This window comes from Xyrauchen texanus, chromosome 9 (assembly GCF_025860055.1).
Source record: "Xyrauchen texanus isolate HMW12.3.18 chromosome 9, RBS_HiC_50CHRs, whole genome shotgun sequence".
NCBI classification, from domain to species: Eukaryota; Metazoa; Chordata; class Actinopteri; order Cypriniformes; family Catostomidae; genus Xyrauchen; species Xyrauchen texanus.
This window is the reverse complement of record NC_068284.1, coordinates 12,478,848-12,493,950: the sequence shown is the minus strand read 5'-3', so window position 1 is coordinate 12,493,950 and position 15,103 is coordinate 12,478,848. Positions and strand designations below refer to the sequence as shown.

Sequence of the window (15,103 nt, the reverse complement as noted above, 5' to 3'; positions counted from 1 at the left end):
GCTCCACCTCCCAGGCCTCTCGAGCCACCCAGGGCTCCGCCTCTCGAGCCTTCCAGGGCTCCGCCTCTTGAGCCTTCCAGGGCTCCGCCCCCCGAGCCTCTTACGGCTCTGTTCCCAGAGACCCCAGAGCCTTCTAGGGCTCCTCCTCTGAAACCTCCTACGGCGCCACCCCCTTCGGCCCTGCCTCCAGAGACTTCTAGGTCTCCGCCTCTTCAGCCTCTTACGGCGCCACCTTCCTCGGCCCCGCCTCCTGAGCCTTCCTCGGCTCAACCTCCAGAGCCTCCCACACCTCCGCCTCCTGGGCCTCCTGAGCCAGCATCGGCTCCGCCTTCCTCAGCCCCATCTCCTAGCTCTTCCAGGGCTCCGCCTCCAGAATCTCCCGAGCCTCCCACGGCTCCGCCTCCCGAGCCTCCTTCAGCTCAGCCTCCTGCGGCTCTTCTCCTCGAGCCTCCCTCGGCTCTGCCTCCAGAGCCTCCGACGGCTCCACCTCCAGAGCCTCTTAAGCCTCCTACGGCTCCGCCTCCAGAACCTCCCACGGCTCTGCCTCCCGAGCCTTCTATGGCTCTGCCTCCCGAGCCTCCTACGGCTCCACCTCCAGAGCCTCCTACGGCTCTGTCCCCAGAGACTCCAGAGCCTTCCAGGTCCACGCTCCTAAAGCCTCCCACGGCGCCGCCTCCCTCAGCTCCGCCTTCTGAGCCTTCCAAGCCATCACCCCCCTCGGCTTCGCCTCTCGAGCCTCCCTTGGGTCCGCCTCAGAAGTCCCCTTTGGCTCCGCCCCTCGCGGCTCCGCCGGCCTCCCCAGTGGCCACTCCTCCTCCCAGGCCCCCTGAACCGGTCCTTGCACCACGGCCATCTCCTAGGCCACCAAGACCGGCCTCTGTCCTGTGGTCAATACCACCCCAGCCTCCTAAACCTGTCCCTTTGTGCCCCCGTCGACTGCCTAATTCTCTCTCCGTGACTTCCTGGAGTTAACCTTGCTGTTGTGCGGCTCCCCGTTCACGCCTGCCCCGGTCTGCGAGCCCGAGCCCACGCCTGCCCCGGTCTGCGAGCCCGGGCCCATGCCTGCCCCGGTCAGCGAGCCTGAGCCCGAGCCCTCGTTAGCCACGGCCTGCGAGCCTGAGGCCACGATGACCAGGAACAGCTTTCCAGCCTTGCCAGTCGCATCAGCCCGGAGGAAGAGGAGAAGGGGAAAAGTCTCTGCTCACCAGCCTCCGCCTGCCGCAGCCCCGTGCCCCAAACCCCCCCGTGGCTCTGCCTTCAGCGCCCAGCAAACCCAAGCCGGCCGCGTACCACGACCGTCCCGAGCCAGCGCCTGTAGCCTCAGACGTCCGTGAGCCAGCGCCTGTAGCCTCAGACGTCCGTGAGCCAGCGCCTGTGGCCGTGACCGTCCCTGAGCCAGCGCCTGTGGCCGTGACCGTCCCTGAGCCAGCGCCTGTGGCCGTGACCGTCCCTGAGCAAGCGCCAGTGGCCGTGACCGTCCTAGAGCCAGCGCCTCTCGAGTCTTCCAGGGCTCCTCCTCCCAAGTCTCTCGAGTCTTCTAGGGCTCCTCCTCCCGAGCTTTCCAGAGCTCCGCCTTCCGAGTTACCCGAGCTTTCCAGAGCCCCGCCTTCCGAGCTTTCCAGAGCTCCGCCTCCCGAGCTTTCCAGAGCTCCGCCTCCCGAGTCTTCCAGGGCTCTGCCTCTCGAGCCTCCTAGGGCTCCACCCCCAAGCCTCTCGAGCCTTCCAGGGCTCCGCCCCTCAAGCCTCTCGAGCCTGCCAGGGCTCCACCTCCCAGGCCTCTCGAGCCACCCAGGGCTCCACCTCTCGAGCCTTCCAGGGCTCCACCCCTCAAGCCTCTCGAGCCTGCCAGGGCTCCACCTCCCAGGCCTCTCGAGCCTTCCAGGGCTTCGCCTCTCGAGCCTTCCAGGGCTCCGCCCCTCAAGCCTCTTGAGCCACCCAGGGCTCCGCCTCTCAAGCTTTCCAGGGCTACGCCCCTCAAGCCTCTCGAGCCTTCCAGGGCTCCGCCCCTCAAGCCTCTCGAGCCTTCCAGGGCTCCGCCCCTCAAGCCTCTCAACCTTGCCAGGGCTCCACCTCCCAGGCCTCTCGAGCCACCCAGGGCTCCGCCTCTCGAGCCTTCCAGGGCTTCGCCTCTCGAGCCTTCCAGGGCTCCGCCCCTCAAGCCTCTTGAGCCACCCAGGGCTCCACCTCTCGAGCCTTCCAGGGCTCCGCCTCTCGAGCCTTCCAGGGCTCCGCCCCCCGAGCCTCCTACGGCTCTGTTCCCAGAGACCCCAGAGCCTTCTAGGGCTCCTCCTCTGAAACCTCCTACGGCGCCACCCCCTTCGGCCCCGCCTCCAGAGACTTCTAGGTCTCCGCCTCTTCAGCCTCTTCCGAGCCACCTTCCTCGGCCCGCCTCCTGAGCCTTCCTCGGCTCAACCTCCAGAGCCTCCCACACCTCCGCCTCCTGGGCCTCCTGAGCCAGCATCGGCTCCGCCTTCCTCAGCCCCATCTCCTAGCTCTTCCAGGGCTCCGCCCCTCAAGCCTCTTGAGCCACCCAGGGCTCCACCTCTCGAGCCTTCCAGGGCTCCGCCTCTCGAGCCTTCCAGGGCTCCGCCCCCCGAGCCTCCTACGGCTCTGTTCCCAGAGACCCCAGAGCCTTCTAGGGCTCCTCCTCTGAAACCTCCTACGAGCCACCCCTTCGGCCCCGCCTCCAGAGACTTCTAGGTCTCCGCCTCTTCAGCCTCTTCTGAGCCACCTTCCTCGGCCCGCCTCCTGAGCCTTCCTCGGCTCAACCTCCAGAGCCTCCCACGCCTCCGCCTCCTGGGCCTCCTGAGCCAGCATCGGCTCCGCCTTCCTCAGCCCCGTCTCCTAGCTCTTCCAGGGCTCCGCCTCCAGAATCTCCCAAGCCTCCCACGGCTCCGCCTCCCGAGCCTCCTTCAGCTCAGCCTCCTGCGGCTCTTCTCCTCGAGCCTCCCTCGGCTCTGCCTCCAGAGCCTCCGGCGGCTCCACCTCCAGAGCCTCTTAAGCCTCCTCGGCTCCGCCTCCAGAACCTCCCACGGCTCTGCCTCCCGAGCCTTCTTTGGCTCTGCCTCCCGAGCCTCCTCGGCTCCACCTCCAGAGCCCCCTACGGCTCTGCCCCAGAGACTCCAGAGCCTTCCAGGTCCCGCTCCTAAAGCCTCCCACGGCCCGCCTCCCTCAGCTCCACCTTCTGAGCCTTCCAAGCCATCACCCCCTCGGCCAGCCTCTCGAGCCTCCCTTGGCTCCGCCTCAGAAGTCCCCTTTGGCTCTGCCCCTCGCGGCTCCGCCCGGCCTCCCCAGTGGCCACTCTTCCTCCCAGGCCCCTGAACCGGTCCTTGCACCATGGCCATCTCCTAGGCCACCAAGACCGGCCTCTGTCCTGTGCCACCTCCCAGGTTCCCCAACCTGGCCCTTAGCCCTAGCCCCAGCCGTCCATCTAAACCTGTCCCTGCCGTCATGTCACCCGCCTCCTAAACCTGTCCTTTGTGCCCCGTGGACTGCCTAATTGCCCCTTGTGCCCCCATGGACTGTCTCATCTCCCTTTGTGCCCCGTGGACTGTCTCATTTCCCCTCGTGGCCCCCTTGGACTTCCTGCCTGCCCTTTGTGCCCCCTTGGACTTCCTGCCTGCCCTCTGTGCCCCTTGGACTGCCTCCTTGTTCTTGTGCCCCCCTGGTCTGCCTGTCTGCCCCGGTGCCATCATTTTGTTCTCTGTGGGTTTTCTGTCTTTTGTCTTGGGTTTTTAGGATCGTCTGGAAGCCGATCCTTTGAGGGGCTCTGTTATGTATACCCTGTCTTGTTTTTCGTTGCCCTTTGTTTGTCATTTTTGTCACTTTTGTAGTTCCTTAGTTTTCACTTTTGGCACCCTTGTAACTCCATAGTCTTGTTTTCCCTCGTGTTCACTGTTCATTGTTTTCACCTGCCCTTGTTAATTTGTCATTTGCTTCTGTTAATCACCTTGTCATCTAGTTTGTGTTCTGGTTGTTCATTGGCCCCTTTGTCTCACATTCTTGTATTTAAACCCTGTCTGTTTGTTCAGTCTCTGTCAGTTGTTGTTTGGTATGGTTGTATGTTATGTTGTCAGCCTGGTATGTCTCCCCTGCCCGTGTTTTTCTAGTTTTGTGTTTGTTTCCCCATTGAGGGTTTTTCCTTTCTGTTGGTTTTTTAAATAAAGTTTAACTGCATTTGGATCCGCACCTCCTCGTTTGCCTGATTCATTACAGTAACAAGTGATTTTACCACCATCTGAGCAATTTAAGTTTGTAAGTACCACCATGTTTTTACGAGTCTCAGTCAGCAGGGGGATGTAAGTGCAGCTCCAACTTTACAGGCAACTTGCATCTGTACAGGCAGGCAACAAACCATAAATACAGTAGACAGTACAAAATAAGGACATTGTGGAACTCTCACGGGAAGCAGGACAGGAAACGAAGGTTTCAACAAAAAGGGTAAGGCTTTAATTGCCGTATGTCTCACAATAATTTACACAGTAGTTCACACCAAGACACAAGCGCACTGGGTTGGCTTGCACGGTCGTCTTCCCTCTGCTCTGAGGCTGCTGGCTTTTTAACCGCTCTCCTCGCTCTACTGCAATTAGAGACAGGTGTTAGTCATAATTTGGCCCAGGTGTGAGCGCCCTTACCGCTTCTCTCTCCCGGACGGGCGCTTGACCACGCCCCCGCTGCCACATACCCCCACCGCCCGACTCAGGCCGGGGCGTCATCCGGCCTGCCTACCACTCCCCCACCATTTCTGGAGAGGAAGTCGGCGGCAGCCATCTGCACCCCGGTCTGTGGACCACCTTGAACTTAAAAGGCTGGAGAGCCAGATACCAACGGGTGATCCGGGCGTTAGTATCCTTCATGCGGTGGAGCCACTGGAGTGGGGCATGATCCGAACAGAGGGTGAAGGCCCGCCCCAGCAGGTAGTATCGGAGGGTGAGGACCGCCCACTTGATGGCCAGACACTCCTTTTCCACGGTGCTGTACTTAGTCTCCCTTAAGGAGAGCTTCCGGCTAATGTACAGCACCGGGCGCTCCTCCCCTCCACCACCTGCGAGAGTACGGCCCCCAGCCCTCTGTCTGAAGCGTCCGTCTGCAATAGAAAAGGGAGAGAAAAGTCAGGTGCATGCAAAAGCGGCCCCCCACAAAGTGCAGCTTTAATCTGCGTAAACGCCTGTTGGCACTGCTCCGACCATTGGACCGGATCTGGAGCCCCCTTTTAGTGAGGTCAGTCAGCGGGCTGGTGACGTCCGAATAATTAGGCACAAATCTTCTGTAATAGCCAGCCAGCCCCAGGAACTGCCTCACCCCCTTTTTGGTCTTAGGTCTAGGGCAAGTCGCAATCGCCGCAGTCTTTTCAATTTGGGGACGCACCTGGCCATGACCCAAGTGGAACCCCAGATACCGTACCTCCACACGCCCAACCGCGCACTTCTTAGGGTTTGCTGTGAGCCCCGCCCGCCGCAGCGATCTCAGGACGGCCCTCAGATGTTGCATGTGCCGCTGCCAATCATTGCTATAGATGATAATGTCATCTAAATAGGCAGCGGCGTACGCGGTATGCGGTCTGAGGATCCGATCCATGAGTCGCTGGAACGTGGCTGGTGCCCCAAACAAACCGAAAGGAAGCGTCACAAATTGGTGTAATCCAAACGGCGTGGTGAAGGCTGTTTTCTCGCGGGACATTGGTGTCAAGGGGATCTGCCAATAACCCTTTGTTAAATCCAGGGTCGAGTAAAATCGAGCAGTACCTAACCGATCGAGCAGTTCATCAACACGGGGCATTGGGTACGCGTCAAATTTAGACACCGCGTTGACTTTTCTGTAATCCACACAGAACCGAACCGACCCATCACTCTTGGGAACAAGAACAACCGGGCTGGACCAATCACTGTGGGATTCCTCTATTACGCCCATATCAAGCATTGCATCTAATTCTTCCCGAACGATTTTCTTTCTATGTTCGGGTAAGCGATAGAGGCGGCAACGCACCACCGCGCCCGGCTCGGTCTCGATGTGGTGCTGTATGAGGTTTGTACGGCCCGGGAGAGGGGAAAACACGTCCGCAAACTCTTTTTGTAACTCAGAAACCTCTGCGAGCTGCCGCGGTGAGAGTTGGTCTCCACAAGTGACCGGAGTGTTGAGATTGTAGTCTTTGTTTATCTCCGGTCCGAGCTCCGCCCTGTCCGGAACTACCGTGGCCAACGTCACAGAGGCCGCCTCCTCCCTCCATAATTTCAGGAGGTTGAGGTGATAAATTTGACGCGCGCCCCCTCTATCGGTACGTATAACCTCATAATCGAGATCCCCCACTCGTCGTGTGACCTCAAAGGGTCCTTGCCACTTAGCGAGTAATTTAGAGCTCGATGTTGGGAGTAATACGAGTACTTTGTCTCCCGGTGCAAATTCCCGTAGCCGAGCACCCCTGTCATACAGCCGGCGTTGGCGTTCTTGAGCTTGGAGCAAATTCTCCTGTGTTAGTCGCCCCAGTGTGTGGAGTTTTGCTCTAAGATCAAGAACGAATTGAATTTCATTTTTACTGTTAGAAGGTCCCTCCTCCCATGCTTCGCGGATGACATCGAGGACACCGCGGGGCGTCGCCCGTACAGCAGCTCAAACGGGGAGAACCCGGTGGAGGCTTGCGGGACCTCTCGTACCGCAAACAACAGGGGGTCTAGCCACTTATCCCAATTTCTAGCGTCATCGTGCACGAATTTACGAATCATGTTCTTGAGCGTTTTATTAAACCGTTCCACTAGGCCATCTGTCTGAGGATGGTAAACGCTAGTGCGAATCGATTTAATGCCCAAGAGCTCGTAAAGTTCGCGAAGTGTCCGTGACATAAAAGTTGTGCCTTGATCGGTGAGGATTTCTTTCGGAATCCCCACCCGGGAGATTATCTTGAAGAGTGCCCCTGCAACACTACGTGCGGAGATGTTGCTCAGAGGCACTGCTTCCGGATATCGCGTCGCATAATCCACTAGGACTAACACGAAGCGATGTCCGCGTGCTGACCGTTCTAATGGCCCGACGAGGTCCATCCCAATTCTTTCTTCTGGGGACCGACCAACCCGTTGCAGGATGGCTTTTCGCAGGTCGTCGTAAGCCAGGAGGCTGGTTGCCGGCAGTTGTTGGGCCGCGAGTTGTGCTTCCCCGGACAGGAGAGGGACTAACCGGGCTGCCCACTGGTCTTGGGGCCACCCCCAAATCTCCGCCGTCCTCTCGAAGAGGTCGATGAAGGCCTCTGGGTCGTCCGCCGGCCCCATCTTCTGTAACGCGGGTGGGGGCAATGTGGCGCGGGTGTCCGGGGTCGCGGCTGCGGCTGGAGCGGCCTCCTGGCTGAGGAGGCTCCGGATGGCGTGCCGGTCCTCTGCTTGAGCCCGCATGATTTCAAAAAGCGGCGATCCTGGTCTTGCCGGAGCTCAAGCAGGGATTGTTGGTGGCTCTGGTGGAGTGTCGCGAGGGACTGGAGGACTTCAGCCAGCTGGGAGGACTCTATGGGGCGACTCTGTTCCATTATTAATTCTCCCGGGTTTCGGCACCAGTGTGGAACTCTCACGGGAAGCAGGACAGGAAACGAAGGTTTCAACAAAAAGGGTAAGGCTTTAATTGCCGTATGTCTCACAATAATTTACACAGTAGTTCACACCAAGACACAAGCGCACTGGGTTGGCTTGCACGGCCGTCTTCCCTCTGCTCTGAGGCTGCTGGCTTTTTAACCGCTCTCCTCGCTCTACTGCAATTAGAGACAGGTGTTAGTCATAATTTGGCCCAGGTGTGAGCGCCCTTACCGCTTCTCTCTCCCGGACGGGCGCTTGACCACGCCCCCGCTGCCACAGACATGTTTGTGCATTCAAACACAGCTAGATAGAGCACAACTCTGGGATCTCAAGACATGTTTTACTAAGTTTGAAACTAAATTTAACTTGACACTTGACTTTATGACGCAATGCATACAAAGTGAAGTGCTGTATCCATCTGACGCAGGTGTATTTAGACATGTCAACCATGAACAGATTGACAAATTAAATTGCAAAATGTTTGGATGTAGATATATAGGCTTATGTTCACTGTTTGATATGTTTAATATGGAAATGAACAAAAAAGCATTTTTTTTAATAGTGTTTAATCATGCCTGTAAATTGTTGCAAATCAAGCTTGATGTACCACCTAAATGCAAAGCACATTTTTGTGAGTCTGCAGTTAGCACCATGCCTTTTGCTACTACAGGCAACATGCCTTGCCAAACCTCACATCTGCCCAGATAGCAAGAAGTCGGCGGTCCGCTGGCGGTGCGCCGGCGGCAGTAGAAGCGGCAGAATGGCGATATCGCAAACACGTTCGACGGTGGTCCGCCGGCGGCAGCCGCTTTTTAAAAGTGGCAGCCGCCTTCCTACCGCCTTCGATACGCGGACGGCCAGCCGCCGCTCCGCCGCCGTTATATCGAAGGCGGACCGTCGGAGGCAAACGCTTTTTTCGAGCGATCTGCCGCCGCTTATTTTATATATATATATATATATATTATAGCATGCAGTTTATCAAGAATAATGATTGATCAAACCAGACAAATTTCCATTTGGCGTTTTAATTCCACATTTCAAAGTACAGTAACTGTCATTGAAACAAGATGTCATATCACTGAAATATAAATAACAGAAAAATACAAACATTATATATACACACAAAAAGAACATGCAGGTTTCCAATTTCTTTTTTTTTTTTTAAACACTATTGTAACACTTACAATAATTGTTAATAATATAAAGAGGTCAGCTCTGGGATGAAAAGAATTACCAGTAAACACAAGCAATGAGGATATTTGGTACCAAAGAAAGTGCAGGATACCAAATAAATTGAGGTATAACATCATATTTACAAGTCATTTCTAACAATAGGTTAAGTGGTAATAATTTAGAGTAAAGCTCTGGAGTAGAATATACCATTATAACTGCAATGCTGACTTGTGGCACAAGGATTTACAAGCTATATGTAACAATAGAATAACAGTTAAACACTGTGATGGAATGAAAGTAGAATTTTTGGTACTAGTTAATGTGCAATATCAAGTATCAGAGGTATGAAATAGGATTTACAAACTATAATAGAATTGTTAAGCACTGACGGAATTAAATAAGCCAATACTAAAGTCACGGTAAGTAGAATATTTGATACCAGATAATGTGCAAATATCAAGTATTAGATGTATAATCTAGGATTTACAAGCTATATTTAAAAATAGAATAGTTAAGCACTGTAACAATGAAATAAGCAGCAAATTGTATATGAAATAATTGAGATCTTTGGTATCAAGGAATGTGCAGGTATAATATACATTTTGACATTCAACTTACACATGACAACAAGTGGGAATAAATATAATTAACAGCAGAAAATCTGGCTGTAGAGAACACAGCCAATCAGAATGTCTGGAGAGGTTGGGGACTTCTGGGCTAAGAATCACCGGTTTTCCCGACCCCCAGAATGAGGCAGTGCAAATTGGCATATCTTCAGTGATTCCTCGTGCGCCTGTATAAAAGGACAAACCATCCCATATTCATCCAAGGAGCTGCCCTCAAAGCAGGGTCACGAGAAAAAAAAAAAAAAAAGAGCAATTTCCACAGTGAACAGTGTGGATTGGGTGAGTGTAGTCTGACACTTTTAGCAGGCTTCTTTAGGGGTCTTGATGTTACTGACTGCAGGATAAAGAAAGGGTTCCAGTTGTCAGTGATGCTGGGGTGTCAGTAGTCAGCCTAGGTTTAAGGGGTCGGCTGTGGGTCCCTCTCAGCTGTGCGGCGCCTTTTCCACCTTCATGTTCAGATGCTCCTTTCAGGTAACGCGTAACGTTAACCTGGATCGCCTCATCAGTGGCATCCTGTGTTGCCGGGTTCTTCCGGATGGCTCCTGTAGAAAATAAAGATCTGTCATTCCATTTGAATGGAATAAGGTCATACACATCTACTTAAATATAAAAAAAATATCCAACTTACTTTGAACAATGGTCTTCAGGAACATGTCTCTAAAACATGCTTTATCCCCTACACCAGTCCAGGTTGTATTGATGGAAAGGTGATTAGAGAAGATACTCTGAAGCATTCGCCACACGGTTGTCTTTAGGTCCCTCCCACATTTGATTGCCAAAAACCGAAGCTGAAAATACAAAAAAACATGTTACAAATTACATTTCTCTGAAGCTTCTCATAAATTTAAAATGTGACAGGCTGTGGATTCAGACTGTAGAATATGCAGTGTACGATCTTAATTGTACTTTTTAGATTACCCTATACCGTTATAAACGAAATCGGCACACTTACAAATCGTTGCTGGAGCTCTTAATCCTGCCTCAAACTGTTGTCAAGCAACGCCAAATGTTCCTGGGTGTCTGGGGGGAGTAACAGATCCCCTGTCAGGGATAACTCTCCAACAGACACATTGGCACTGAAACGTTGCAGCATAGCATTTTGTCGTCCATGCTACGCACAACATCGCCAAACTCCCAAGACGTCGCAGCATTAGGGTTTGATCTGCACCTACAGGGGTTCCCAGAATAAAAGAGTAAAGTAGTCAGTCCTGGACCTTCAAATACTAAACTATGACATTTATATCTAGGTCTACTACATGTACAGGTGGCCCCAGTGGGAATTAAACCAACAACCACAGGTGTTGTTTGCAAGTTGTACCCGATTGCCCAGTGCTGAGCAAATGTCTTCAACATTGTCCCAACTTGCTTCACCTGCTCTTGAAGCCAGCCGCTGTCATCTGGGAAGTAACAATATATTGATTAGCAATACACTAAATATAATAGTAATATAATATAACCACAATTATCATACCAGTAACTTTCCCTGTAATTTCTATCCACAGTATGTTATGCATGGCATACAAGTTCATAATGAAGAACCCTTATGATAACATCAATTTAATTTTTTTTCTTTGAAGCAGAATATTTGTTTGTAAAAGGGAGGAAAAAGAAAATGAAATATTGGTATACAGATTTTGGTTGATATATCATACTGTACAGTGAAATGTGCTATTGTTATATCCCTACTCACCTGAAGGACGGATAGATCAGGCAAATCTCCAGTCAGGCCTTTGTAGAGTGTGTGCTCCTGCATATCCACAGGTATTTTAATTCAAACATGCAACATATTGTAATAAATCTACAATATTCAGCCTTTACCTTACACCCTCGGTTGTTGCTCTACACTTATTATATTAAATACTTATTTATATAGCTTGCTCACTGTATAATCATGATAGCCTAATACTTATAACACAAGATTGCATCTTAAACGAATGACTGAGTTGAAAACTTGAATAAGAACGCATTTTACACAGAGGGACCAGCTAGGGAAACTTACCTGCCTACAATAACTGTTTTCATTTGAGTTACATTAATCATGAATAACCTTAGCCGAGTCCCCAGGAACATCGGGCTATTAAAGTAACAAGCCTATAACTGCGGTCTTATTAATTCTAGCTTCACCATACACTCAACTGTGAGGTTTATCTGATTTTCTCATGGACCTGTAACACAATGCCCAGACAGTGACTTCACCGGTGTCCTGATCTTTATTAGAAACTGAGAGGAGACCAAGTTAATATAATTGATATCACAATTATCACAAAAATTAACAAACAGTCTGCTTTAAAACTAAGAAAAAACAAGCTTCTATACTAACGTTACATTAAAAATGAACACGTGGCTGAACTAGCTTAGCCGCTATCTGCCGGCACACCACATTAGATTAAAATACTTACCCTTGTAGTTGTGCAGATAACTCGATATGTAGAGTTTAAAGCCCTTGTCCCTCTTGCTTGTCGGAGCAGGGGACCAGGCATCAACAATGCGATGAACATCGCTGACGCATATTTTCGGAAGATTCTGGAGACGTCGAGTAAAAACAGACATTTTGGGCGACGCGCAAGTAAACCGGAAACAGATTTGGCGACAGCGGAACTTCACTGTTCAGTCTTTGTCATGTGTTTTAGCAATACATTTTTAACATTTATAATGTGTTTAGATTTTTTGTATTACCTTTACAGGGACTTTAACACTTTCTTAAACATTTGTACAGGTCAAATTGCAAAACCTGTAAAAGGTAAAATAACAAAAAAATCGAGGTTGGAAAAATGTAGACATAAACGAAATTTCTGCGTAACTGTGAAACCAGAGGATAATTTCGCTTTTTCATTGAGTTTATCCTTCACGTCAAAACAGGGATTTTCATGTTTATGATAGATATCACCATGGTTGCAAATTAATAAAAAATAATTAAAGTATAGGCTACCCGATATTTTGGCCATGTTGCAGATGTCTTTCACTGTTCACTGATACAGGCATTGGTGAAAAGTCTAACTTCATCAATTTATTCTGCTAAATTGTTCATACCCTGTATTAAATATCTATTTTAAAACCTAATCAGAATCAGAAAGATATTTACTGCCAAGTAAGTTTTACAAAAAGGAATTATTTTTGGTTTATTGGTGCATGTCTCAATGTGCATCAATCAAATAAATGTAAACAATTTTCACCTGTGTATAAATAATTCAATATATTTTACATATATTACTGTATAATCGCTTCAGAGTTTCAAAGTAATTTAAATGTCATTTCCTAAACCTTACCTTATCATGGAATCAAGAGTCAAGAATCTGTTATAAACCCTAATGGCTTTGGAGCAAAAATAATAATAGCCAACATGGCTGGTCGATTTTGAGTGTCTAAGCTGTCCTCAGTATTTCAAAGCGGCTTGCCGTCGACGCGTCGGTCGATTGCCGCGAGGCAACCGCCAGAGAAAATGAAGCGGGCGGCCCGCCGTCTGAACGCACCTATAGCCGACAGCTTGGGGACGGCGGCAAAACGAAGCCGTGCGGACATTTTTTGCTATCTGGGAAATGGGCGTGACGAATTCGGCGGCAAACGCTTCATCCCCGCCAGTGAGACGCACCTATAGCCGACAGCTTGGGGACGGCGGCAAAACGAAGCCGTGCGGACATTTTTTGCTATCTGGGTGAGCAGGAAGCACAGCATGACTAAATTGTCGTACACATACAGTAATACATTCTTGTATTCAAAACAGCTAGATTGGATGCAGTTGACTGAAAAAAAAAAGAATAAATATATTCACTCACCTAAAGGATTATTAGGAACACCATACTAATACTGTGTTTGACCCCCTTTCGCCTTCAGAACTGCCTTAATTCTACGTGGCATTGATTCAACAAGGTGCTGAAAGCATTATTTAGAAATGTTGGCCCATATTGATAGGATAGCATCTTGCAGTTGATGGAGATTTGTGGGATGCACATCCAGGGGGCGAAGCTCCCGTTCCACCACATCCCAAATATGCTCTATTGGGTTGAGATCTGGTGACTGTGGGGGCCATTTTAGTACAGTGAACTCATTGTCATGCTCAAGAAACCAATTTGAAATGATTCGAGCTTTGTGACAGGGTGCATTATCCTGCTGGAAGTAGCCATCAGAGGATGGGTACATGGTGGCCATAAAGGGATGGACATGGTCAGAAACAATGCTCAGGTAGGCCGTGGCATTTAAACGATGCCCAATTGGCACTAAGGGGCCTAAAGTGTGCCAAGAAAACATCCCTCACACCATTACACCACCACCACCAGCCTGCACAGTGGTAACAAGGCATGATGGATCCATGTTCTCATTCTGTTTACGCCAAATTCTGACTCTACCATCTGAATGTCTCAACAGAAATTGAGACTCATCAGACCAGGCAACATTTTTCCAGTCTTCAACTGTCCAGTTTTGGTGAGCTCTTGCAAATTGTAGCCTCTTTTTCCTATTTGTAGTGGAGATGAGTGGTACCCGGTGGGGTCTTCTGCTGTTGTAGCCCATCCGCCTCAAGGTTGTGCGTGTTGTGGCTTCACAAATGCTTTGCTGCATGCCTCGGTTGTAACGAGTGGTTATTTCAGGAAAAGTTTCTCTTCTATCAGCTTGAATCAGTCGGCCCATTCTCCTCTGACCTCTAGCATCAACAAGGCATTTTCGCCCACAGGACTGCCGCATACTGGATGTTTTTCCCTTTTCACACCATTCTTTGTAAACCCTAGAAATGGTTGTGCGTGAAAATCCCAGTAACTGAGCAGATTGTGAAATACTCAGACCGGCCCGTCTGGCACCAACAACCATGCCACGCTCAAAATTGCTTAAATCACCTTTCTTTCCCATTCTGACATTCAGTTTGGAGTTCAGGAGATTGTCTTGACCAGGACCACACCCCTAAATTCATTGAAGCAACTGCCATGTGATTGGTTGATTAGATAATTGCATTAATGAGAAATTGAACAGGTGTTCCTAATAATCCTTTAGGTGAGTGTATATACTGTCACAGTAATGCAATGTCTTCTTCATCTAAGTGCTTATCTCAACCAATATTGATTATTTGTGATAATTTGATTAATTAATCAATGTATCATACTTAATTGGATTACATTTTAATAAATGTTTTAGCTAAGACTTTGAGTGCCTAAATTTGACTTACAAAAGTTGATTGTCCCAGATCTTTATTTATTACAAAGAATGTGACTAAATGAAATATGAAAGGCAAAATACTGTTCAATCATTAAGGTATTACGTTATCCTGTAGAGGTACTGTGAGAGTTTATGTTCAGAGGTGTTCATCAAGATTCGACAGACAGAAGAAAAGATGCTCAACTCTGAAAATGTTGTAGAAGAGCAATAATTAGCCGAAAGAGACTACAGACCCAGAGCTACAGAGGCTCTGAGAGAGAGACCAATCTGTAGAACAGTAATGGGTCTAGTGGGAAGAGAGAGAGGCCAGAGACAGATGAGAGCCAGAGAACAATTGAGTGTAAGAGAGAAGAAAAAACAAGCAAAGAAATGAACAACTGTCTTCAAAAAAGTGACGGATAGAGAAACGTGGGGGAGTTGTAAGACACTAATATTGTCAGGAAAGCTGCTCTGTCAGTGGAGTGTGAATGGAAGGGAAAGGTCGGGTGGGAGATTGGGATCAGAAAGGTCAACTTTGTAGTTATTAGACCTCACAGGTTAGCAGTGCGGTGGGATGGCTTCATCCATTGAATTTGTACCGTTACCTCCCCAGCTCCCAACTTACCCTTT

At 50.1% G+C, this 15,103-nt stretch overlaps 1 long non-coding RNA gene across 1 annotated transcript; it reads right to left on the bottom strand.

Moving 5' to 3' along the window:
- Positions 1 to 8,767: 8,767 nt before the first annotated feature.
- Positions 8,768 to 10,324, bottom strand: LOC127649303 (uncharacterized). The gene is made up of 3 exons (XR_007971278.1): positions 10,305 to 10,324; positions 9,981 to 10,140; positions 8,768 to 9,894 (listed from the first exon to the last, which is right to left on the bottom strand). It is a non-coding gene; the product is annotated as an uncharacterized LOC127649303 (long non-coding RNA).
- Positions 10,325 to 15,103: the final 4,779 nt, after the last annotated feature.